Below are 24,529 nucleotides of genomic sequence, written 5' to 3'. Positions count from 1 at the left end.
TTCCATGTTTGTCTTGGGCGACGACGCCCCTGAGTGGCGAGTGAGTTCCACAGCAGGAGACAGCCTGCGAGACAGTCGACTCACATGGGCCTTTGGCCAGGGGCATAGCTGTCAATGGTGCAGCAGGTGCAGTGCCACCAGCGCCCAGAGCCGCGAGGGGCCCATGGAATCCTGAGTAGTGCTGTATTTTACTACCACAACAGCAGTGAAAGGGGACATATTCCTGTCTTGCTCCTGGGCACTTCCTTAGGTCAGGTCAGAGCACTCACTCTCTGAAGCCGCCAAGCCCCAAAAACTCACTCGACACAAAGGCAGCAGACACTCCGGGTCACTGCTGCTGAACAGAGTGTTTTTTTCACCTGACGACAAAGCAGCATTGTTTCCTCATTCTCCTGGCGCCACATCTGCCACCTGGCCTTGAATGCTGATAGGCGGAGCCACCAGGTTGCGGTGGCCCTGAGACCCGGATGAGGCTGGCGACGTGTCATTAAAGGGCTTGTTAAGTCTCACCGCACCTGCTAAGGAGAGGTGGGTGAGGCCCCCCTCTGTCGTGGCGACAGAAAGAACTGCGCCACGTCCGATATCTGTCACACACCCTCTGAATGCTGAAAGGCGGAGCCACCAGCTTAGGGTGCCCCTGACCCAAGTCGCGGCCATGATACATGCATGTGCTACTTGTTAATTCTCACCTGACCTGCTAAGGGGGAGGTGAGTAAGAGCCCCTCTATCGTGACGACAGAACCAACCGCGCCATATCCGATATCTGTCACCTCCCGCTGAATGTTGAAAGGCAGAGTCACCAGGTTAGGGCGCCCCTGGCCCGAGTCGCGGCCATGATACATGCATGGGCTTGTTAAATATCACCTCGCCTGGTGCGGGGCAGGTGGAGAGGCCCCCCTCTATCGTGAAAATAGAAGGAACGGCATCACTTCACTTCTCGGCGCTACAAAGTGGAGTCCAGCCACAAGACAGTGCTTTACAAAACAAATATATAGGCATATTGTTTTCACATTTCTATGTGTTATAAAATCTAATTTAGTGTTTGTTTTGTCTAGTCCTTACACAATCAGGGGTGCACTTCAGGGTGGGGCACTGACAAGAACATAACATGGTCACAGACCTCTGAGGTACCTGGACGGAAAAGCATATCAGGGAGCACTATCTATGCCGACTATCACAAATACACGACAGGAGCGCACAGTGAAATACAACACAAACACATAGTGAAATACAGCACACACACATAGTGAAATACAGCACACACACATAGTGAAATACAGCAAACACACATAGTGAAATACAGCACAAACACATAGTGAAATGCATCGCAAACACAGTGAAATGCAGTACAAAAACATGGTGAAATACATTATGTTGATGAATAGTCACATAAATAAGACCTATGGATCATGAAATGCAGTATAGAAACAGAGAAATCCATAGTACAACTGTAAAGTGAAATACAAGCACATAGTTAATTATGTAATACAAGTGCATATAGAAATGCCTAATTTGAGTGCATAATGACATACGTAATATAGGCGCCCAGTGAAATACATAATACCAGTGCATAGAGAAATACATAATTCCTCCACGAGATTGGTAGGGTTGGGCTGAGACACTTCTGATCTCTTGTTTATTGCTATCTTCTTGGTGCTTGGGAATTGTATTTACTCATTGTCTAGGGGCAATGTCTTCGTAGGGCCAGGGGCCCTCCTGTAAACGCAAATTAGGGGTGGGAGGGGGTGTCGTGGGCACGCTTGATGCCTTCCTGACTAGGGCAGAATCAGTCCTGAGGCATTAGATTCAGATAACTGAGCGTAGGCTCTCCCTAGAACCCACACCTCAAATTCCAAATCCGAGGGTTAGCCCTCAGGCAGTGGCAACCTGTTCGGGCCCCCCACCCTCGCCTCCCCCTACTGCCATAAGCCAGCTCAGTAGTGTTTCCGAGATATTAGTAGAATCCCCATCCCCTCCAGCCAACAAATCAAGCCCAGCAATGGTTACCACACGCGGCAAAAAAGCGATGCAGGCTGGACATGGAGAACCCCCATCGAAAAAAGAAGAGGTCGGGGTCCACCTAAGGCTACTCTACAATCTACAGCAGGATCGAAAAGGAAAGCAGCTCAGAGGGAGCAGGAGGGTTACATTCCTTTTAATGAGCCTGATCAATCTGGCATAGTAGCTAGTAGTCCCCTGAACATACTCGAGGAGTGGATGTATGACTTTACAACGCATGCTTTTACCACGCATGCTGTTACGACGCAGTTTTTACAACGCATGCTGTTACAACGCATAGCGCTTAGGGGTGCTGGATAGTGAATAGTTTAATTTACTATTCCAACTCCAGTCCCCGTGGATAGTAAGGAAGGTGTTGGATAGTAAATTAAATCTATTCCCTATCCTAGAGCGCCCCCCAGCGCAATGCGTTGTAATGACATGCATTGTAATGGTTGCGTTGTAAAGGCACTGCGTGGTAAAAGTTGCATTGTAAAGGATGTTCCCCCGAGGAGTCCCTATACAAACGACTGATGCAGGGCATGGTTGATTTCCTTGCACCCGACACTCAAATTGAGCCAGATTGAAGATAGACTGGGTAAATTGGAAAAGATTTCCTCTCCTCCTTCCCTCACTCAAGCCACAGTACAGCTAGTAGGTGGGTGCGGGGCTTTGAATAATAGAGGTGGTGATCAGCCAGTAAGAGGGGAAGTCGCGGACGAACGTACTACCTCTGCTCAAGTTTTGGATCCTAGTCATCTAGTCCCAGTTGTGCATGGGGGTCCTCTCTAATGGGGCCGCAATCCGTCTCATTGGTTCCACGATCACTTCCTTCCATTCCATTGGGTCCCCTCGTTGCTTCAAAGGAGCCCTCTTCCTTCACCTTCCTCCTTGAAGCCACCCCTTACACCATAGTCCTGGGCAATGACCGAAGTTGGCACCATCGGTAACTGAAGATTGGCAGGGATTAAGACATAAGGCCTTACACCTATTGAGTTCAGGGACGGGGCTTACCAACCAATTGTTCAAAGAGTTTAAAATGGTCCGTCGAGTCCCCTGGGGTGGGAAAGTGCATAAGATGCTTTGGGGTGACTGTGTGGTTTTAAGCTTCGGATCCCCTGGTTTGGTCCAGCAAATTTTGGAGAGGGCAGGGGCTGCTTCTGCGCGAGAAGGTATTTCTGTACTTCCCCTGGGGTATTTTTACCGTCCTTCACCCGATCCTAGTTATGATGGGAGGCGGAGGTCCTTGCAGCTGTTTGGTCAAAGCAATCACCCCTCCCCCTTTTTAATAGATTTAACGCACTTGCCTCTCTTGAAGACATTGACTGACTGTCGAGCCCCAATATTAGTGCCCCAAAGGATTTTGTCCACTTGGGGTTACGAAAGACCCGGGATCTAACCTCTCCACTTGTAAATTACCGGATCTCCCCACTAGACCCAGAGCTATCTCTCTAGGGATGGAACAAGGTAGAGACTGTTCACTTTCTAATAAACACTGCAGGGAAGTGCGGGTAAAACAGGTCACTCAGTACCCCCCGGGCCATACTCTTATTCAGCCTGCTTTGGGGTGTGGTCCCCAGGTGGAGAAGGAATTAGTTACTTACCTGTACACTATAGTTCTCCAGTATTATCTTTCATAGATTCACATGCTTGTATCTTCCCCGTCGTCATGGTGGGAGTCTCACGGTAACAGAATGACCAAAGCAGTATCATAGAGAAGAAAAAACTGCATAGAAAATCTCATAGGGACTGTAGCATTTGGTAACCAGACCATCTCATTATTTGGTCCAAAAGTCAGCCAATCAGCATTGCTGCCCTGCCCTCACACTCCCCAGCAGAAGCTTCCTGCCTCAGATTTCCGTCCCCGAGTGAGAGACCTGGATAAATACCGAGAACAGGTTCTGCCTGCGAAACGCGGAGGCGGGTGGGCGCATGTGAATCTATGAAAGATAATACTGGAGAACTATAGTGTACAGGTAAGTAACTAATTCCTTCTCCAGTATTACATCTTTCATAGATTCACATGCTTGTATCAGAGTAGTAAGCAGTGCTCACAAAAATTTGCAGCGTTTCCAGGATAGAACCCAGAAGGAAGCTCTGCAGGAAAGCAATGTCAGAACAATACATATCCATATAATAACAAGCATGCAGATATATAAATATATATATAAATATAAATGCAAACATAAGTCATAAGTACTGTATAGAGAAATTAGCAGATAATCAAATTGTACCTTATTGAAATAGGCGTTTCAGAACAGCTTGTCCCACTGCCGTGTCCTCTTTCCACGCAGTGTCCAGACAGTAGTGCTTGGTGAAAGAGTGCACACTCTTCCACGTTGCTGCTCTGCAGATGTCTGGCAGCGACACTCCTGCGAATAAGGCCATTGATGTCGCCATCTTCCTTGTGGAATGTGCATTCACCGTAGAAGAGAGCGGCTTTCCCGCTTTCTCACGACATTTCAGAATAGCCGATGATATCCATCTTGCAATACTCAGCCTTGATAGAGGAAGGCCTCTCCTTTGGCCTTCAAAAGCAATAAATAATTGTTTGGATTTGCGGAATGTCTTTGTTCGTTCAATGTAGAACTTCAAACATCTAGCAATGTCTAAAGAGTGCAATGCTCTTTCTGCATCAGATGAGGGATTGCTGAAAAAGGTAGGCAGAATAATGGGCTCATTGAGATGAAAAGTCGTAGGGACTTTAGGTATGAAGGTAGGATTTGTCCTTAAAATAACTCTGTCCTGGCGAAATTGTAAAAAGGGTTCTTCCACTGAGAAGGCTTGAATTTCACTAACCCTCCTTGCTGATGTTAATGCGAGGGGCAGGGCTGTCTTCCATGAAAGGAACTGTAAGTCTGTGTTGTGGATAGGCTCAAAAGGAGGCCTCATAAGTTGCGACAGGACTGTATTGAGGTGCCATGGAACTGGTGGGCGCCGAATGGGTGGAAAAACTCTAAAAAGTCCTTTAATGAACTCCTTTATTAGCCTGGAAGACCAGAGAGATGGCTCGTTTGGCTTTCTCCTGAAGCGTGATATTGCTGCTAAGTGTACCTTTACCGAGGCATGCGATAGTCCTGCCTTAGATAGAGACAACAGGTAAGGTAGAATACCTTCAGGGTGTACTGTTAACGGATGCAATTTTTGACTGTCGCACCAGTGACAGAAACGAGACCATTTAGCTGCATATGTCTTGTTGGTTGACATAGCTCTGGCTTGAGATAGAATATGTCTGCATTCTTGAGGAATGTTTAAGTTCTGGAATTCCCGCTCATGAGGTTCCATGCGGACAATTTTAGCGATTGCAGGTCCGGATGAAGAATCTGACAGTTTTTCATGGAAATGAGGTTCTGGAATGTCGGAAACTGAATTTTGTTGACCATGGACATCCGTAGCAGTTCTGGATACCATGCCTGCCTCGGCCAGGCTGGTGCTATCAGTATGACCTGACAAGGTTCCGCACTCATTTTGCGAAGTATTCGTGGTATCAGCGGAAACGGAGGGAACGCGTAGGCAAACATGTCCGTCCAATCCATGTGGAATGCATTTCCCCTGGAATCTTGCTGAGGGTACCTGGACGCAAACTGGACGCACTTTGAATTGTCCTTGGTTGCGAACAAGTCTAATGTGGGAGTGCCCCACTTTTGAAACACTCTGCGGAGCTGAGTGTCGTGCAGTTCCCATTCGTGCGTCACATTCGGAGTGCGACTCAGGGCATCTGCCCGTGTGTTGAGGATGCCTTGTATATGTTGCACCTGGATTGAAATGCCGTGGATTATTAGCCACTTCCAGATTCTTTGCGCCAACATCGACAGTTGTCTGGATTTTGTTCCCCCTTGCTTCAGCAGGTAAAACATAGTTGTGGTGCTGTCCGTTTGAATAAGCACCGATGCATGACGTATCCTGGGTAAGAAGGCTTGGAGCCCCAGGAACACAGCTTTGAGTTCTAGCATGTTTATGTGAAGCTGAGCCTCCCAGTTTGACCAGAGACCCTGGATCTCCAGCTCCTGAAGATGAGCGCCCCATCCTTGTAAGGAGGCGTCCGTTGTCATCACGTAATCGTGAGTCTGAGCCACAAAGGGTAAGCCCTGATCCAAGTTCTTCTGTACTTTCCACCATGACATGGCCACCTTCATACGGTTCGTGATGGTAATGCGATCCTCGAAGGTGCCTTTGGACTGAACCCACTGCTCGTCCAGTTGTTCCTGTAAAGGCCTCATTCGAAGACGGCAATTTGGAACCAGTGGGATGCAAGAAGATATCATCCCCAACATGGACTTGTAAATTCTCACAGAAGTGAACCTTTTTTGCTGAAGGGCCGAGACTAGACCCATTATCTTTGTCATCCGTTCCTTGGAAGGATAAGCTTTCACTGTCCTGGTGCATATCCACGCTCCTAAGAAGTGAATGCCCTGGGCCGGGGTCAGCGAGGACTTCTCCAAGTTGGTCCTTAGTCCCAAGCGTCGAAACAGGCGAATGCAGCAGTGGAGAAAACTTGCTGTCTCTCTGAATGATGGACCTGTCACCAGCCAGTCGTCCAGATACGGATAAATGTAATGCCCTTGCAATCTTAAATGGGCTGCCACCGGGGCCATGCATTTGGTGAACACCCTCGGGGCCGATTTGAGTCCGAATGGAAGGACCTTGAATTGAAAGTGGCGACTCTCCAAGGTGAATCTTAAATATCTTCTGTGCTTCCAATGAATTGGGATATGGAAGTACGCATCCATGAGATCCAAGGACGTCATGTAGTCTTGCTCTTTTAACATTTGCAGGATCTCTTGTAATGATAACATTCTGAAGAGAATCTTCTTTATGTATTGATTCAGATCCCTCAAATCCAAAACCTGTCTCCATTTCAGGGTCTGTTTCTTCTTGATGCGGAAGAAATGCGAATAGAAGCCTTTCCCTCTGAGATGTTGCGGTACTTCTTCTATGGCTCCCTTTTGCAGAAGCGAGTGGACCTCGTTCTGCAATTCCTGACGATGTTGAGAGAGCCTGATCACTGGGGGATGATCCGGTGGCATTTCTGTAAATTCCAGGGTGTGACCCCTGCTGATGACATCTAGAACCCATTTGTCCGATGTTATGGACATCCAGTTGTTGAAGTATTGAGACAGATAGTGGTCGTTTTCCGGGATCTGCATAGTGGGGAGCGCCAGCCTGAAATCATTGACGTCTATTAGACTGTTGATTTTTCCCTCTGGTGCCAGACTTGCCCCTAGATTGCTGCTGGTAAGAGGAGTTGTAGGGCTTGAACTGGGTGTTTGAATTGTATTGCCGATAATTCTGTTGGTTATACGGCTGATATCTGTTGGACTGATATGAAGATCTCTGATTGAATTGGCCTCTTGTACCTCTTTTCCGAAAGGACTGAAACCGTCCTTGTTGAAGAGATCCGAGCGCTCTAGCAGTATCCGTGTCAGATTTTATGCCTTGTAGCGCCTCATCTATATGTTTCCCAAACAAACTTTCGCCATCGAACGTCATGTCCACAATTTTTGCCTGCACCTCCGGGCGAAAAGAGGTCGCTTTAAGCCAGCCTTGTCTACGAAGCGAAACTGCCCCAGCCATTTGCCTGAAAGCCATAGATGAAACGTCCATGGCGATGTCAATAGATTCAGCCGCAGACTTTGCTCCGTCCTTGAGGATGGCCACTGCTTCCTCCTTTCTATCCTCCGGTAGCGCAGACAGTAAGGGTGCCAGATCTAACCACATTTGTCTGTTGAAACGGCTAATAAGGGCCATAGCATTGGCCGCCTTGATAGTAGAGGCTGCCATGACTGCAAACCTCTTACCAGCACCATCCATTCTCCTTCCTTCTTTGTCAGGTGGCACTAAGGAAGTAGCCACCGGGTTCTTTGAATTTCTCTGCGCCGCCTGCGTCACCACTGACTCCGGCCTGGGGTGTCCTATTAGACAGGCTGAAGCCGATTCCGGCGCTCTATACTTCTTTTCAATCCTTGGAACAGAAACCGCTATGGACGCCGGTGTCTTTAAAATTTTTAGGCCCTCTTCCCAAATATGAGGAATAATTGGGATTGACCTAGCTGATTTCCTGGCATCGTCCTTGAAATCATACAAGAAACAGTCTGTTTCTTTAACTTCCATATCTAATTTAAACCTCTTCGCCGCCTTTTCCATGATGTCATGGAACCCTCCAATGTCTTGAGGAGGGGAGGTGGATGGCAGTGGGTCAGGCGACGGGGCCGATGGCAAGATGTACTCATTCCATTCCTGCCCCGAAGCATCATGAACAAGTTCCCCTTCTTCAGGTTGTTCATCCTCATCGGATTCCGTTAGATCGTCTCTTATAGTAACCACTGGCGGTGATCTCACCCCCTGCTCTTGCGTGGAAGCTTTTGCCTTTGATGGCTGTGCAGGAGCTACCGGCGTAGCTGGTTGAGAGGCGTTTGCCTCTGGGAACCGACGGTAGTAGTCGTTTATCATGAATCTGAGGTCAGATACAAGAGACACTGGTATAGACATTGTGTCCTGTCGTACCTCCTCTCGCGATTCTTCTTGATTGTCCTCCTCTTCATTATACTCAAGTGTGTCTTGGACAGATTCATATCTGGAAGACTGAGGTCTGTCCTTGAAAGAAAATACCTCTTCTTCGTCTGTGTCTTGGTTCTTTAATTGGAGCTGTGAAGGACTATAGGCGGCACCTGAAGATTCCTCTCCATCTGAGTCTTGTTCCAACAAAGAAGATGGTGGAAGAGGTGAAATCTTCGTCCATGAAGTGAATTCCGCCGATTGGCTGATAGTCGCCGAACCCTTGGATGATTGAAAAGACCGGATAGAAATCATAGTCTTCGACTGTGGTGATTTGAAAGCTTTTGCCGTTGACAGAATGATTTTCGTCGACGGTGCCGTCGACGACACCGTCGTCGACGAGGCCCCCGTCGACATCCTCGTCGTCGAACCTGTCGTCGACGTCGTCGTCGACGGTCTCTTCGTCGACGGGGTAATCTTACTCGTCGACGTTGTTGTTGTCGACGTCGTCGACGTCGACGCCGCTTTAGATCCTGTCATCGACGAAGCCGTCGTCGTCGACGAAGTCGTCGTCGACGGTGAAGTCGTCGACGGAGCTGAAGACTTTTCCACAGATTTTGAAGCAAAAGTGAGGGAACTGGTCGGTGGAGCAGACCCTGTCCCTTTCTGATCTGACAGCTTCTTCAGAGGAGTAATAGGAAGAGATGACGTTGCCTTATCTTTAGATTTACTCTTCTTAGGCTCCACTTTCTCCTCAGAAATAGAGGCCTTTCTCTTCTTAGGTGTCATTTTTGCAGATTCCTCCCCAGAATCTGAGTCTGAGATGGCCTTCTTCTTTTGAAGCCATAACAGCAAGCGAGCCTCTCTGTCTCTAAGGGTTTTGACAGAAAAGGTTCTACAGTATTTACAATCCTTAGCCACATGCTTAGGATGAAGACAATATAGGCAGTCCTTATGAGGGTCTTCAGAGTATAGCCTGGCCTTCCCACAGGATCTGCATGGCCTGAACAGCCTCTTTTTAGAGCTTTCAGCCATAATGAGGAATATAGGCACACAATACCTTAATCCAGTAGTCAGGATGTAAGAAGCAAAAGGTCAAAAGTTCACTCAGGAACAGAAAACTGAGCAGAGCTCAGGGAGACTCCTTTCTCACACGAAGGCGGTTGGAAATCTGAGGCAGGAAGCTTCTGCTGGGGAGTGTGAGGGCAGGGCAGCAATGCTGATTGGCTGACTTTTGGACCAAATAATGAGATGGTCTGGTTACCAAATGCTACAGTCCCTATGGGATTTTCTATGCAGTTTTTTCTTCTCTATGATACTGCTTTGGTCATTCTGTTACCGTGAGACTCCCACCATGACGACGGGGAAGATACAAGCATGTGAATCTATGAAAGATGTAATACTGGAGAAGGTACTTAAACCCCCCTTTCCCCCAGGGTGTTTAAGGTCAGGCAACCCCCTGCCCGTAATGACAGTTGGTTCCTGGAATATTGCAAGGTTACAAACTAAAATTGTACTGGAGGAATGGGCTGGGTTTGTTGAACAATTTGACCTTCTGGCATTTCAGGAGACCTGGTCTGTGGACCAGGTCCACCATCCCGGGTTTTTAATTTTTTCGAAGCCAGCGATAGGGGGGCGGAGAGGCAGACCTTCTGGTGGACTTATTTGCTGGGTGAGACAGAAAAGGGGGTTAACAGTAGAGGAGGTCACCACTGACAGCCTTGACATCTTGGCCCTACTGCTTCGGGTAACTTCTGCCCCGGCAATCCTGGTTTTTAATGTGTATGCTAGAGGCCTTCCGGGAGGGAAGCGATCAGAGACCGTCGCTCTCCTGGATAGCCTTATAGAGCACCAGAGGGAAGGGTGCAATTTGATAATTATGGGGGACTTTAATTGCACCTTCGAACCCCTGGACTCAGAGGATTACAACCTCCGTATAGATGAGGATAAGCAGTGGGGAATCCCGAGTTTAGATCTGTGCTCAGTCAGAAAATGGACAGAAGCTGCCCTTCAACTTAAAGGACTGTGCCTGGAAAGGGGTGTGCGTGCCGTTAATGGAAGGACTGATTCGCATAGTATGGGTGCTCCCACCTATAACTATGGTGGCAGGAGCAGTCGCATAGACTATTTTTTTAAATGTTGAATGCTGGAACTCCTTAATCGATATGAGGGTCAGGCTCGGCCGGAAAGCGACCATGACCCACTGATCCTCCTAATTAAGGCTTTGACATCTTATAACTACCGAACAGAGCAGGATGGTGAGCCTTTGAGGAAGTTTCTTTATCTAATGACCTGAGGATAGTTAGATGGCCAAGGCTTGCTGACAATGAAGGGGATCTTGCTGTATAAGTTAGAGGGCATTTTAGATGTTATATTCCCAACTAATACTAGGAAACTGTACCTACAGTGGAGGTACGGAAGTTTGCCTATCCGTGCCTTCACCAGCAAGTGGTCTGATCCCCCCTTGAGTCACTGCCCAGGCTGCAACCATGACCAAGAAACCGAGTTGCACATACTGTTCTTTTGTCAAACTTATGGGCAGGGAGAAGGAAGTGGATAGTCCCTGCCTGCAGAAATCTAGGTTTTACTCACTGCCTGCAGGCATATAGGGTCCTTAAAACTGACCTATCTAGTATGATAGTCTTTGCGGTAGCAAAATATCTGGAAACCTTCTGGTATAAGAGAAGACGATTGCTACCCAGGGCTGTAGATTAACTGTACAGTTTTCTATTACTAAATTGTAATTAATCTCTTTCCCAAGCATTTTTTTCCGTACTGGACTGACTACAGTTTGTGCCCTTTTGATTGTTGATTAGCTGCACAAGTTTTAAATATCATCAATTTTCTATTATTCCCTAGTACTTTTTAAAGTTTTAATGAATTCAATTTTAGCTTTGTTGATTGTTTGTTAAGGATATGATTGCTTGTTTTTATTTGTACCACCTTGCGTGTTATCTTTTATGGCAATTCTGCCTAAATAAAGATTTTTGATGATGATGGTAATGAAGGAACTGGTTGCACAATCTATCACCCTTTTTCAAAGCTGCCCTACACAGGCGGACATTGATTTAATTTCCCGGCAGGTCCATTGTGACTTGTTTCTTAATCTAAAAAAATTTTTGGTTAAAAGAAGTATCAAAAAGGTGGAGGCTAGGGCGGTAAAGGCCCTTTGGTATAACAAATACTGCAGAGATGCTTACCGTAAGTTGTCCACGGCCATTAGATCCAAAGATATGAGTGAGGTGAAGGCCGCTAGGGTCAATTACAAGGCATCCCAGTTTAAGGCCAAAAAAGAATGGGATGAGGATCGCTGGAATAATCTTCTCCATGCAAGCAAAGAGAAGAACTTGTCCTCCTTTTGGCGGTTGCAGAAAAGGGGGAGTGACCGGGCGCCCTTTAAAGCAATTAATCATGTCCTGCCAGATCAGTGGGCTGAGTATTTCACGGCTCAGTTTTCCATCACTAACACTAATTTAGATGGATTTAAAATATCCAGCCCAATTCCAGCTCTGGTATTCACCAACTCTGAGGTTGAGACTGTTCTTTCTCTTGTTCCTAGAGGCAGGGCCCCGGGGCACGATTGTGTGCCTGCTGATTTATTCATCCACGATAAGGACAACTGGGTGCTCTATATTACTTTCCTGGCCAACTCTATAGCTAGCGGTCCGTGTAATCCCGCCACATGGTTTGGAGTGGTAATAATTCGGTATACAAAAAGGGGAACCGAGCTCAGCCAGGAAATTACAGGACCATTAGCTTGTTAGACTGTATACAAAAAATTGTTGCTAGATTAGTCCTACACCGGATTCAATCTTGGGTAGAGGATGCTAAGATTCTATCACCCATGCAGGCAGGGTTTCAGCCCCGCACTAGTACAATCGACAGGTCCTGAGGTTTGTGATGATATATTGGAGGGTTGTCCTCGTAGGTGGTGGCACGCTTTACGCTGCAGCTTTTGACCTTGTCCCACGTAGCAAAATGTGGAGAGCCTTTCTTGAAGTGGGAATGCCCCTGGAGCTTTTACCGATGTTAGTTAAGCTCCATGATTCCAACTATGCCTAGGTTAGATGGGGCTCACACGGAGAGGTCACTGAACAATTTCCAGTGGAAAAGGGCGTGCGTCAAGGATGCGTCCTTGCGCCTACCTTGTTTTCCCTATTTATTAACAGGGTAGTTCAATATTATTCCAAATGTCCTACTGATGCTCCTATGCTAGGGGGAATGAAATTACCCTTTCTTATGTTCACGGACGATACCTTAATATTATCCAAGACCCAATCTGGTTTACAGGTGGCCTTGTCACGTTTTGAGGAGTTTTGCCGAGATCATGAGCTTGAGGTTAACGTGGACAAGACGAAATTTATGGTTCTCCACAAATCAAAAGTTGTCAGGGGTAAGGTCCACATGAATGATGTCGCCCTAGAACAGACAGATGTGTTCACTTATTTGGGTATAACTTTAAATAGAAAACTGCATTGGAAACCGCAAATTGACGTGCTTGCTCTGAAGCACGCTCAGCTTTCTGGGGCCCTACTCAAAGAACACAGGCTTTCATACACTAAACCCATCGCCCCTGCACTTACAATATATAACACCAAGGTGGTAAGCGCCGTTTTATACGGTGCTGAATTATGGGGGCATGAGGATTTAACCTGTCTGCCCACAGCCCAAAATAAAGTTATGAGGGTTTTAACAGGGTTGCCGCAATCTTCCCCCCTGGTCCTCCTCTTTTTGGATTTGGACTGTCACCATATTGAGGACCTAGCCAGATTCAGGCCTTTAGCTCTCTGGAGAAGGCTGTGGGCCACCCCTGAACTTGATCTTTATGCTAGAGCCCCATTGGATTTTAGGGGGGTTGGGATTATATCGAAGATCAAATGGCTTCAGTATATCAGAGACACCCTTATTGCTCTGGGGATGGGTACCTTGCGGGATCATCCTGACTCGACTCCTTTTCCCATCTTAAAAGGGGTTACATGAGTTTTGTGCTAGAGAAACGCTTTTCTAGCACAATAGGTCCTTCCCTGACTAGAGACTTCCTATCCGTCAAGCATGTTCCTGTGTTTGACCCCTACTGGGATCTTATTTTAAAACCACTGGATAGGAAGCTCTATCATCAGTTTAGGGTTGGTTCCTTACCCACAAGAGCCTTCACAAGCAGATGGCTTAGGCCCACTTTGGACCTATGCCCGTTGTGTCAGGCCTACCCTAAAACTATTTCCCACATGCTATTTGCTTGTTTGGCCTACAGTATCCCGAGGAGGAAATGGCTTAAACATATATGTCTTGTCCTCGGCACAAGGGTTGCAGGTGAAGCCTTGAGGATCCTACAGTCATGCCCCCAGGAGGCCATTGTTATTGCCACCGCTAAATTTCTTGGGTGGGCATGGAGGCTCCGGGCCAACAAACTCAGGGGATAAAAGATATGTCTTTTCATTCTGAATTCAGCTCTGGGGTAGTGTGAATTACTTTTTAAATCTTTTCTATTGTATATAATCAGAGATGTTTTATCTTACCTATCGTCTGTCTACTAATCATGTTTTTTAAATAGTGAGTCTTGACTTGTAGTTTAATACTTGTTTTATTGTTGTTTGTACATATTTTAACTTTGTTCTAATGTGTTTTACCAGGTTCATTTTATTGCTGGATTGTCTTTTATGATTTTAGAATCAAAATAAAGACTCTATGAATTGAATTGAAATACATAATATGAAATAAATTTCAATACAGTATACAAATGCATAGTAAAATATATTATAGAAGTGAATTGTGAAATATATTAAAGAAGTTCATAGAAAAGTACATAATGAACAAGTTACTTACCTTCGGTAACGCTTTTTCTGGTAGATACTATATCTGCGTGTGGATTCCTCACCTTGTGAATATCCCCCTTGCGTCAGCAACGTTCGGAAATTTTCTTCGTAGTACGCCGACGTGGGCGACGTCACAGGAGCACGGCATCGCGTGCGACTCCGTCTGACGTCACCGACCCCATATCAGGCCCACGCCGGCGTGATGACGTCAGTTCCGCCCTTTTTTCCGTGCCTTCGAGGCACACGGACGGACCAACGATAGCAAATATGCAAATATACAATGTACACAGTACATATAGAACAAAATCAATACAATAGTATAAACCATATATACAGAAAGACCAGGTATAGCAGAGTGGACAACGGGGAGGCGGGTGGGTCAGTGAGGAATCCACAGGCAGATATAGTATCTACCAGAAAAAGCGTTACCGAAGGTAAGTAACTTGTTCTTCTGATAGATACATCTGCCGTGTGGATTCCTCACCTTGTGAATAGATTCCCACAGCAGTCCCCACTCCCGGAGGAGGGTGTCCACTCTGCTACACCAGGAAATCTTGGAGGACAGAACGCGCGAAGTGGCCATCCCTCCTCACCTCGGTATCCAAGCAGTAATGCTTCGCGAAAGTGTGGAGGGAGGCCCAAGTCGCGGCCCTGCAAATATCCTCAACAGGTACACCCCGAGACAAAGCAGATGTTGCAGACTTTGCTCTAGTTGAATGAGCTCTAATACCCTCAGGAGGGTCCTTACCCGCAAGTGAGTAGCAGATTTTGATGCACAGGATTATCCACCTGGAAAGAGTGCGCTTGTGCACCGCTCTGCCCTTCTTGCAGCCAGCAAAGCCAACAAACAGCTGGTCATCCATCCGGAAGTCCTTAGTCCTGTCCAGATAGAAAGACACCGCCCTCTTAGGGTCCAGGCGATGCAGTCTCTCTTCCTCCTTAGACGGGTGAGGGGGAGGATAGAAGGTAGGAAGGGTAATGGACTGCCCAAGATGGAAAGGAGTCACCACCTTAGGCAGAAAAGCAGCCCTGGTCCTAAGAACCATTCTTTCAGCATGAATGGTCAGGAATGGGGGTTTGGAACTTAGAGCTTGAAGCTCACTAACCCTCCTTGCCGAGGTGATTGCAACGAGGAAGATAGTTTTAAAAGAGAGAAGCCTCAATGGACACTTGTGCAAGGGTTCGAAGGGAGAACCCATTAAGAAGGTCAGCACAAGATTCAAATCCCAATGGGGAACAACAAAAGGAGTAGGAGGGAACATATTTACGAGACCCCTCAAGAATCTCAAAACCACCGGAGATTTAAAGAGAGATGGCTGATCCGGCAAACATAGAAACGCCGATAAGGCTGAAAGATACCCCTTGACCGTGGCCACAGCCAAACCTTGCTGCGCCAGATAAAGGGCAAATTGTAAAATATTAGACAAATGAGCCTTCAAAGGGTCAACATCTCTCTCCCTGCACCAAGAAACAAATTTTGACCACCTATAGGAGTAAATGGACTTAGTGGTGTCACGCCTGGCAGAGAGAATGACATCCACCACCTCGTGAGGGAGAGAAAAAGAACTCACGTTGCCCCGTTCAATCTCCAGGCATGAAGGTGTAATGTCTGGAGGTGGGGGTGTAGAACCTGCCCCTCCATCTGAGAGAGGAGGTCTGCCCTGTGAGGGAGACGGAGTGGCGGGTGAGAGGAGAGGTGGAGTAGGTCCGAATACCACACCCTTCTTGGCCAATCCGGAGCGACCAATATGACTTGGGCCCGGTCTTGACGAATCTTCCTCAGAACCCGAGGAATCAAAGGTATGGGAGGAAACGCGTAAAGGAGTTGATCTCCCCAACTCAACTGAAACGCGTCCCCCAATGCTCCTGGCATCGGATACTGGAGACTGCAGAATGACAGGCAGTGCGCATTCTCGCGAGTGGCGAATAGATCCACCCGAGGAGTCCCCCACATCTGAAAGATGTCGTGAACAACCTCCGGGTGAAGCCTCCACTCGTGGTCGGCAGAGAACTGCCGACTGGGACTGTCTGCACGAACGTTCAGAACTCCGGCCAGATGATTTGCCACCAGACAAATCTGATGGTCCTGAACCCAGGACCAGAGACGCAGAGCCTCTCTGCAGAGACACTGCGACCCTACTCCTCCCTGCTTGTTGATGTACCACATCGCAGTCGTGTTGTCCGTCAGGACTTGAACCGAACGACCGCGAAGGGAAGGGAGGAAGGCCTTGAGCGCCAAACGTATCGCCCTCAATTCCAGAAGGTTGATGGGAAACAACCTTTCTTCCGGAGACCAAAAACCCTTGACCTCCAGGTCTCCCAGATGAGCACCACACCCGAGAGTGGATGCATCCGTTATCACTGTGGCCACTGATGGAGGCAGTTGAAAATGCTTTCCTTGCGACAGATTGCCTTCCACGCCCCACCAAGACAGATCCGCTGCAGCTTCTCTGGAGATCTTCACTGACTCCCTGATATCTCCGTTGTGCTGATACCACTGCCTGCGGAGGCACCACTGGAGTGCCCTCATGTGCCAGCGTGCATGACTGACCAACAGAATGCAAGAAGCCATCAGACCAAGCAGACGAAGGACCTTCAGGACCGGAACAACCGCTCCATTGCAGAATAAAGGAATCATCTCCTGAATGTCGTGAATCCTTTGAGGTGGAGGGAATGCACGACATACAGTAGTGTCCAGTACCGCACCTATGAACAGGTTGCGCTGGGAGGGCACCAGGTGAGATTTGGGTACGTTTATCGAAAAACCCAATCTGTGTAACAACTGAGTTGTCTCTTGCAGATGATGGAGCACCTTCTCCGGCGACTCCGCTTTGATCAGCCAGTCGTCTAGATAAGGGAATACAGGAATCCCTGACCTTCTGAGATGCGCAGCCACCACTGCCATCACCTTGGTGAAAACTCGAGGCGCAGTAGTAAGTCCTAAGGGAAGGACCGCAAACTGGTAGTGCTGCGAACCCACCGTAAAATGGAGATACTTCCTGTGCGACTTCAGGATTGGGATGTGAAAATACGCATCCTGCAAGTCGATCGACACCATCCAGTCTTCTTCCATCAGCGCCAGAAGAACCTGAGCAAGGGTGAGCATTTTGAACTTCTCCTGTTTGAGATAGAGGTTCAAAATCCTGAGATCCAGGATCGGCCGAAGCCTGCCATCCTTCTTGGGAATCAAGAAATACCGGGAGTAGCATCCTTGACCCCTCTCCTGCTCTGGAACCACCTCTATTGCACCCTTTCGAAACAGTGCCAGGACTTCCTCCTGCAGGAGAAGCAGGTGGTCCTCCGAACAATAACCTTGGCAAGGAGGGTAATTGGGAGGGAACTCCTGAAAAGGAAGTGCATACCCATTCTCTACGAGATTGAGAACCCAAAGATCTGATGTAACCGATTCCCAATCTCGTAGAAAATGAGTAAGCCGACCCCCTACTGGCCCTACATGATCCAGAATGGTGGATCTAGGGCTGCTTTGCTGATGCGGGTGGGGGCTGGGCATTATTGGAGGAAGTGGAGGAAGAGGAGACTTGACGTCCACGTCCACGACCCTTCTGTCTACCTCTATAGGACTTATATAGAGGGTTCTGCTGCTGCTGCTGTTGTTGTTGACCTTGCTTGAAGGGACGAAAAGAAAATCTACCAAATCCTCTGAATTTTCTAGTCGTCGACCCTCTCATCTGGAGACCCAAAGATCTTGCAGTGGCACGGCTGTCTTTAAACCTTTCCAAGGCTACATCAGCCTTTTTACCAAAAAGGCCAGTTCCTTCAAAAGGTAAGTCCAGCAATGTAGACTGCACATCCGCAGAGAAATCCGAGGACTTTAACCATGCGGCCCTCCTGGTTGCAATAGAGGAACCCATAATTCTGGCAACAGAATCTACAGTGTCCATGCCGCTCTGAATGACCATGCGCGCAGCAGCTTGAGTGTCAGAGATCACCTCATTAAAGTTCTTCCTATCTTCCTCATGAAGTTTAGGTGACAATTGCTTTACTGAGTCCATTAGTGCATGCACATACCTTCCTAAAAGGCAAGTAGCATTTGTAGACTTAAGAGCCATGCTCCCAGAAGAGAAAGTCTTCTTCGCAGACTGATCTAATTTCTTTGATTCTTTGTCAGCTGGCACTTGAGGGAAAGAGCCTGCAGCCCTATTAGAGCAAGCCGCCTGTACCACAAGACTTTCTGGAGATGGATGTGAAGAAAGGAATGCAGGGTCATCAGGAGCCACCCTTTAGCGCCTTGCAATAGCTCTCGAAACTGCAGGAGCAGATAATGGCCTCTTCCAAATCTCTTTTATTGGATCCGTCAAGGCATCAGTAAATGGCAGTGTAGGTTCAACAATTGAAGAGGGAGAGTGCAAGACTTCAGTGAGGATGTTGGGCTTGTACTCAACTGTGGGCAGCTTCAAGTTGAGAAGATCAGCAGCCTTCCTAATAACCACGTGATAGGGTGCCACATCCCTAGACGGAGCATCAGAAGTCGAAGGCAGACCCCACTCGGGAGAGAGTTCCAGACCACTAGCATCCCGAAGTTCATCAAAATCATCATCATGATCAGGAAGTTCGCCTTCTTCCACATCAGAACTTTCATCATCCCTTTGTTCGAGAAGACGCTGAGCTCTTCGTCTCGACCACTCCAATCGAATCGAAGTCGACGGATTCGGTAACGACTCCGACGGAGCCGGTTCCGACGTCGATCGAGGAGCCGGAGCAGTAGGACGAGAATCATGGACAGGTGTGGTACCTCGATCTCGACCACAAGGTCGATCCGGAGTCGGCGAAGCCGCATGCGGAGTCGAAGACCTCGGTGGAGCCGTACCGAGCCAAGGTGGAAGAGGCGCCGGCATAAAAGGCATAAATGGAGCTGGGGCGTACGACTGAGGAATGCCCAGATTGTACGATAATGGACCCATGGGACCAACAGGCGCTCCAGTGGGGTACATCGCCCTGGAATATACTCCAAACATCGCATTGAGAAAATGCGAGGGATCCTGACCAGGAAAGGGAGGGTACGGACCTACCGGATGTTCCAACGGAGGTCGTTCCGACACATTCTCACTCTGACCTTCTGGGTATACAGGAGTTTCCATTGGAGCCGGAGCTTGAGGAATCACCTCTTCTTCCTCTTCATGTTCTGAAGGATGCGAGGATAGCGGATCCGGTTCTGGTTCCGGAGTCGGAGAAACTTCGATTGACAAGGCAGGCGAAGGAGAGACAAAGTCCTTACGGTGTTTGTGAGACTTTTTCTTCGAGTCAGAGGATTCCTTCCCTGAATGTTTTAAACTGTGCTTCCTCCTCTTATGCTTTCTCCTCGAGGAACTCGAAGCGTGACCTGAAGCCGACTTGGATCTAGACCTAGATCTCTCCCTGGACCTCGACTTCGCTCTGGATCTCGACTCCGCTCTGGATCTCGAACCCGCTCTGGATCTCGACGCCGACCTCGACTTCGATCAAGACCCTTGCTTCGACTTCAAGCGTCTCGACGTCGACCTCGAATATCTTCCAGAATCCTGCTTTACCTTCGCTAAAAGTAGTTTAGCTTCACGCTCTCGAAGCGCCTTTGGGTTCATTTTAAAGCAGGAACTGCAGTTTTTAACGTCGTGATCCGAACCAAGACACCACAAACAATCCTTATGTGGGTCAGTAATAGACATCATGCGGGCACAAGACCTACATTGCTTAAAGCCTGTTTTCCTCGACGACATCTTCGGCGAAGAATTAAGTCGTAAAAGAGAAACAGTGACAATTAAATAACAGCTAGATACTAAGTATCGCAGAAGATCCCGAAAACCGTTAGCGTCGAAGACGCGGAAAAAAGGGAACTGACGTCATCACGCCGGCGTGGGCCTGATATGGGGTCGGTGACGTCAGACGGAGTCGCGCGCGATGCCGTGCTCCTGTGACGTCGCCCACGTCGGCGTACTACGAAGAAAATTTCCGAACGTTGCTGACGCAAGGGGGATATTCACAAGGTGAGGAATCCACACGGCAGATGTATCTATCAGAAATAAGTGCATACAAAATACTTACTATAAGTGCACATTGAGATACATAATACGAGCACACAGTGAAATACCTAACACAAGTGCATAATGACATACATAATATCAGTTTCAAAAAGGGAGTGGTGATGGACAGAGTATCTGAGTTAATCAGAACACTCCTTCCCAGTCAACAGATCAGGGCTTGATCCATCACCGTTTTTTAGCTCACTGCACCATCCCAGTTCAGAACCTGGCTATATGCAAATTAGTCTGTCCCTGGCCCAGTGCATCATGGGAACAGGGCAGACCAAACTACCAAGCCAATTCTTCACTGGAAAGGACACAAGCTTCCGGGGACCAGTTTCTGGCATTACAGCCGTCTTCGGCCCGGCTTGCTTGAATCCTGATGGTGCAATGAGCAAGGGACTCACGTCTGAGCATACCCTTCCACACTCATGGTGGCCAAAATAATTTCAAAAAGGGAGTGGTGATGGACAGAGTATCTGAGTTAATCAGAACACTCCTACCCAGTCAACAGATCAGGGCTTGATCCATCACCGTTTTTTAGCTCACTGCACCATCCCAGTTCAGAACCTGGCTATATGCAAATTAGTCTGTCCCTGGCCCAGTGCATCATGGGAACAGGGCAGACCAAACTACCAAGACAATTCTTCACTGGAAAGGAAACAAGCTTCCGGGGAGGGCCAAAATAATTTCAAAAAGGGAGTTGTGATGGACAGAGTATCTGAGTTAATCAGAACACTCCTACCCAGTCAACAGATCAGGGCTTGAGGGTCAGAGCTGATTTGCATATAGCCAGTGTCTAACCCAGGGTGGTGTGGAGTGCAAAAAATGATGGATTTAGGCCCAGATCCTTGTACTGGGGTGAATGTATGACATTGTTCTACATTCTGTCCATCAACTGTGTTTTTTTCAATTTTCACCCCGAGTGGGCTGGGTATGCTCAGACGTGAGTCCCAGGCTCTCCACACCACTGGAGTCAAGCTATCCAGGCTGATGAAGGCTGATAGCCAGAAACCGGTCCTTGGATGCTTGATTCCGGTCTGGGAAAGACATGGCTTGGTAGTTCGGACTGGACTGTTCCCATGAGGCACAGGGTCAGAGCTGATTTGCATATAGCCAGTGTCTAACCCAGGGTGGTGTGGAGTGCAAAAAAATGATGGATTTAGGCCCAGATCCTTGTACTGGGGTGAATGTATGACATTGTTCTACATTCTGTCCATCAACTGTGTTTTTTGCAATTTTCACCCCGAGTGGGCTGGGTATGCTCAGACGTGAGTCCCAGGCTCTCCACACCACTGGAGTCAAGCTATCCAGGCTGATGAAGGCTGATAGCCAGAAACCGGTCCTTGGATGCTTGATTCCGGTCTGGGAAAGACATGGCTTGGTAGTTCGGACTGGACTGTTCCCATGAGGCACAGGGTCAGAGCTGATTTGCATATAGCCAGTGTCTAACCCAGGGTGGTGTGGAGTGCAAAAAAATGATGGATTTAGGCCCAGATCCTTGTACTGGGGTGAATGTATGACATTGTTCTACATTCTGTCCATCAACTGTGTTTTTTGCAATTTTCACCCCGAGTGGGCTGGGTGGGCTGGGTATGCTCAGACGTGAGTCCCAGGCTCTCCACACCACTGGAGTCAAGCTATCCAGGCTGATGAAGGCTGATAGCCAGAAACCGGTCCTTGGATGCTTGATTCCGGTCTGGGAAAGACATGGCTTGGTAGTTCGGACTGGACTGTTCCCATGAGGCACAGGGTCAGAGCTGATTTGCATATAGCCAGTGTCTAACCCAGGGTGGTGTGGAGTGCAAAAAAATGATGGATTTAGGCCCAGATCCTTGTACTGGGGTGAATGTATGACATTGTTCTACATTCTGTCCATCAACTGTGTTTTTTTCAATTTTCACCCCGAGTGGGCTGGGTATGCTCAGACGTGAGTCCCAGGCTCTCCACACCACTGGAGTCAAGCTATCCAGGCTGATGAAGGCTGATAGCCAGAAACCGGTCCTTGGATGCTTGATTCCGGTCTGGGAAAGACATGGCTTGGTAGTTCGGACTGGACTGTTCCCATGAGGCACAGGGTCAGAGCTGATTTGCATATAGCCAGTGTCTAACCCAGGGTGGTGTGGAGTGCAAAAAAATGATGGATTTAGGCCCAGATCCTTGTACTGGGGTGAATGTATGACATTGTTCTACATTCTGTCCATCAACTGTGTTTTTTGCAATTTTCACCCCGAGTGGGCTGGGTATGCTCAGACGTGAGTCCCAGGCTCTCCACACCACTGGAGTCAAGCTATCCAGGCTGATGAAGGCTGATAGCCAGAAACCGGTCCTTGGATGCTTGATTCCGGTCTGGGAAAGACATGGCTTGGTAGTTCGGACTGGACTGTTCCCATGAGGCACAGGGTCAGAGCTGATTTGCATATAGCCAGTGTCTAACCCAGGGTGGTGTGGAGTGCAAAAAAATGATGGATTTAGGCCCAGATCCTTGTACTGGGGTGAATGTATGACATTGTTCTACATTCTGTCCATCAACTGTGTTTTTTGCAATTTTCACCCCGAGTGGGCTGGGTATGCTCAGACGTGAGTCCCAGGCTCTCCACACCACTGGAGTCAAGCTATCCAGGCTGATGAAGGCTGATAGCCAGAAACCGGTCCTTGGATGCTTGATTCCGGTCTGGGAAAGACATGGCTTGGTAGTTCGGACTGGACTGTTCCCATGAGGCACAGGGTCAGAGCTGATTTGCATATAGCCAGTGTCTAACCCAGGGTGGTGTGGAGTGCAAAAAAATGATGGATTTAGGCCCAGATCCTTGTACTGGGGTGAATGTATGACATTGTTCTACATTCTGTCCATCAACTGTGTTTTTTGCAATTTTCACCCCGAGTGGGCTGGGTATGCTCAGACGTGAGTCCCAGGCTCTCCACACCACTGGAGTCAAGCTATCCAGGCTGATGAAGGCTGATAGCCAAAAACCGGTCCTTGGATGCTTGATTCCGGTCTGGGAAAGACATGGCTTGGTAGTTCGGACTGGACTGTTCCCATGAGGCACAGGGTCAGAGCTGATTTGCATATAGCCAGTGTCTAACCCAGGGTGGTGTGGAGTGCAAAAAAATGATGGATTTAGGCCCAGATCCTTGTACTGGGGTGAATGTATGACATTGTTCTACATTCTGTCCATCAACTGTGTTTTTTATACATAATATCAGAGCATAGTGAAATACATAATATGAGTGCCTAGTGTAGTACAACATGGAAATTAATAGTGAAATACATTATACAAGTGCATACAGAAATACACGAGTGCAAAGTCAAATAAAAGTGCGTAGTTAAAAAATACTTAATACAAGTGCACAGTTAAATACATAATATGAGTGCATAACACTCCGATCAGGGCCGATGCATCCATAAAGGGGGAGGTGGCGGTAAGGCAGCAGCACTACAGCGCCACCAAGTGGTGGCACCAAATTACAGCACAGAAAATAACACATTTAAACAAAATCATTTAAAGGGAGCAGTTCAGCAAACAAAATGTTATTTTGCTTGGTGCACCAAAACTCTTGCACTGTTCCTGACTGTATGTCCAACAAGCATTGGCAATGCCAATAGGTCTGGAGTTAGCTCTAAGACTTTTGCTTTTGTTAATGCTTGTTTTGTTTTGTCATGGTATTATTGTTAAAGCTGCTTGGCCCTCATCTATCACAAAACAATGTGGATAAAAGCAAAAGAAAACTTGGGTCTAAAAAAACACACATTGCCATAGTAGTCCCTGGCAACTACTTTAAGTGTGGATGTGTTTCTGGTGAAAGGTCAGAATGCTGTTACTCACAGTGAAGTTAGCCAATGGCTGAAGTGGGCTGACCCAGGGCCTAAGGCTCTATTCTACAGTGGGCAGAATTAAAAATGTCAATGACACAACAACAGACCAGTGGAGGAAGAGGGCGGGCTGTAAACCCCTATGATGTTATCCATAAATACATTTAGAAGTCAAAAGGTTGTGGGTAAAGCCAGATCTAAAATGGAGGCAGAGAGACCCTGGTGCCTAAATAGGGTCACTACATCTGTACGGGCTAGATTTAGTTTTAGTATATGGTTCCCGAATATTCCGGCACTCAGCCCTGCCGAGGTAGTGTTCTACTGACATGGCTGTGATTAAATGTCATGATTCTATATCATGATTCTATGGACACTTCCTCCACTCCCTATCT

Source organism: Lissotriton helveticus, chromosome 4_1, assembly GCF_964261635.1.
Source record: "Lissotriton helveticus chromosome 4_1, aLisHel1.1, whole genome shotgun sequence".
Lineage (NCBI taxonomy): Eukaryota > Metazoa > Chordata > Amphibia > Caudata > Salamandridae > Lissotriton > Lissotriton helveticus.
This window is presented reverse-complemented; position numbering follows the sequence as displayed.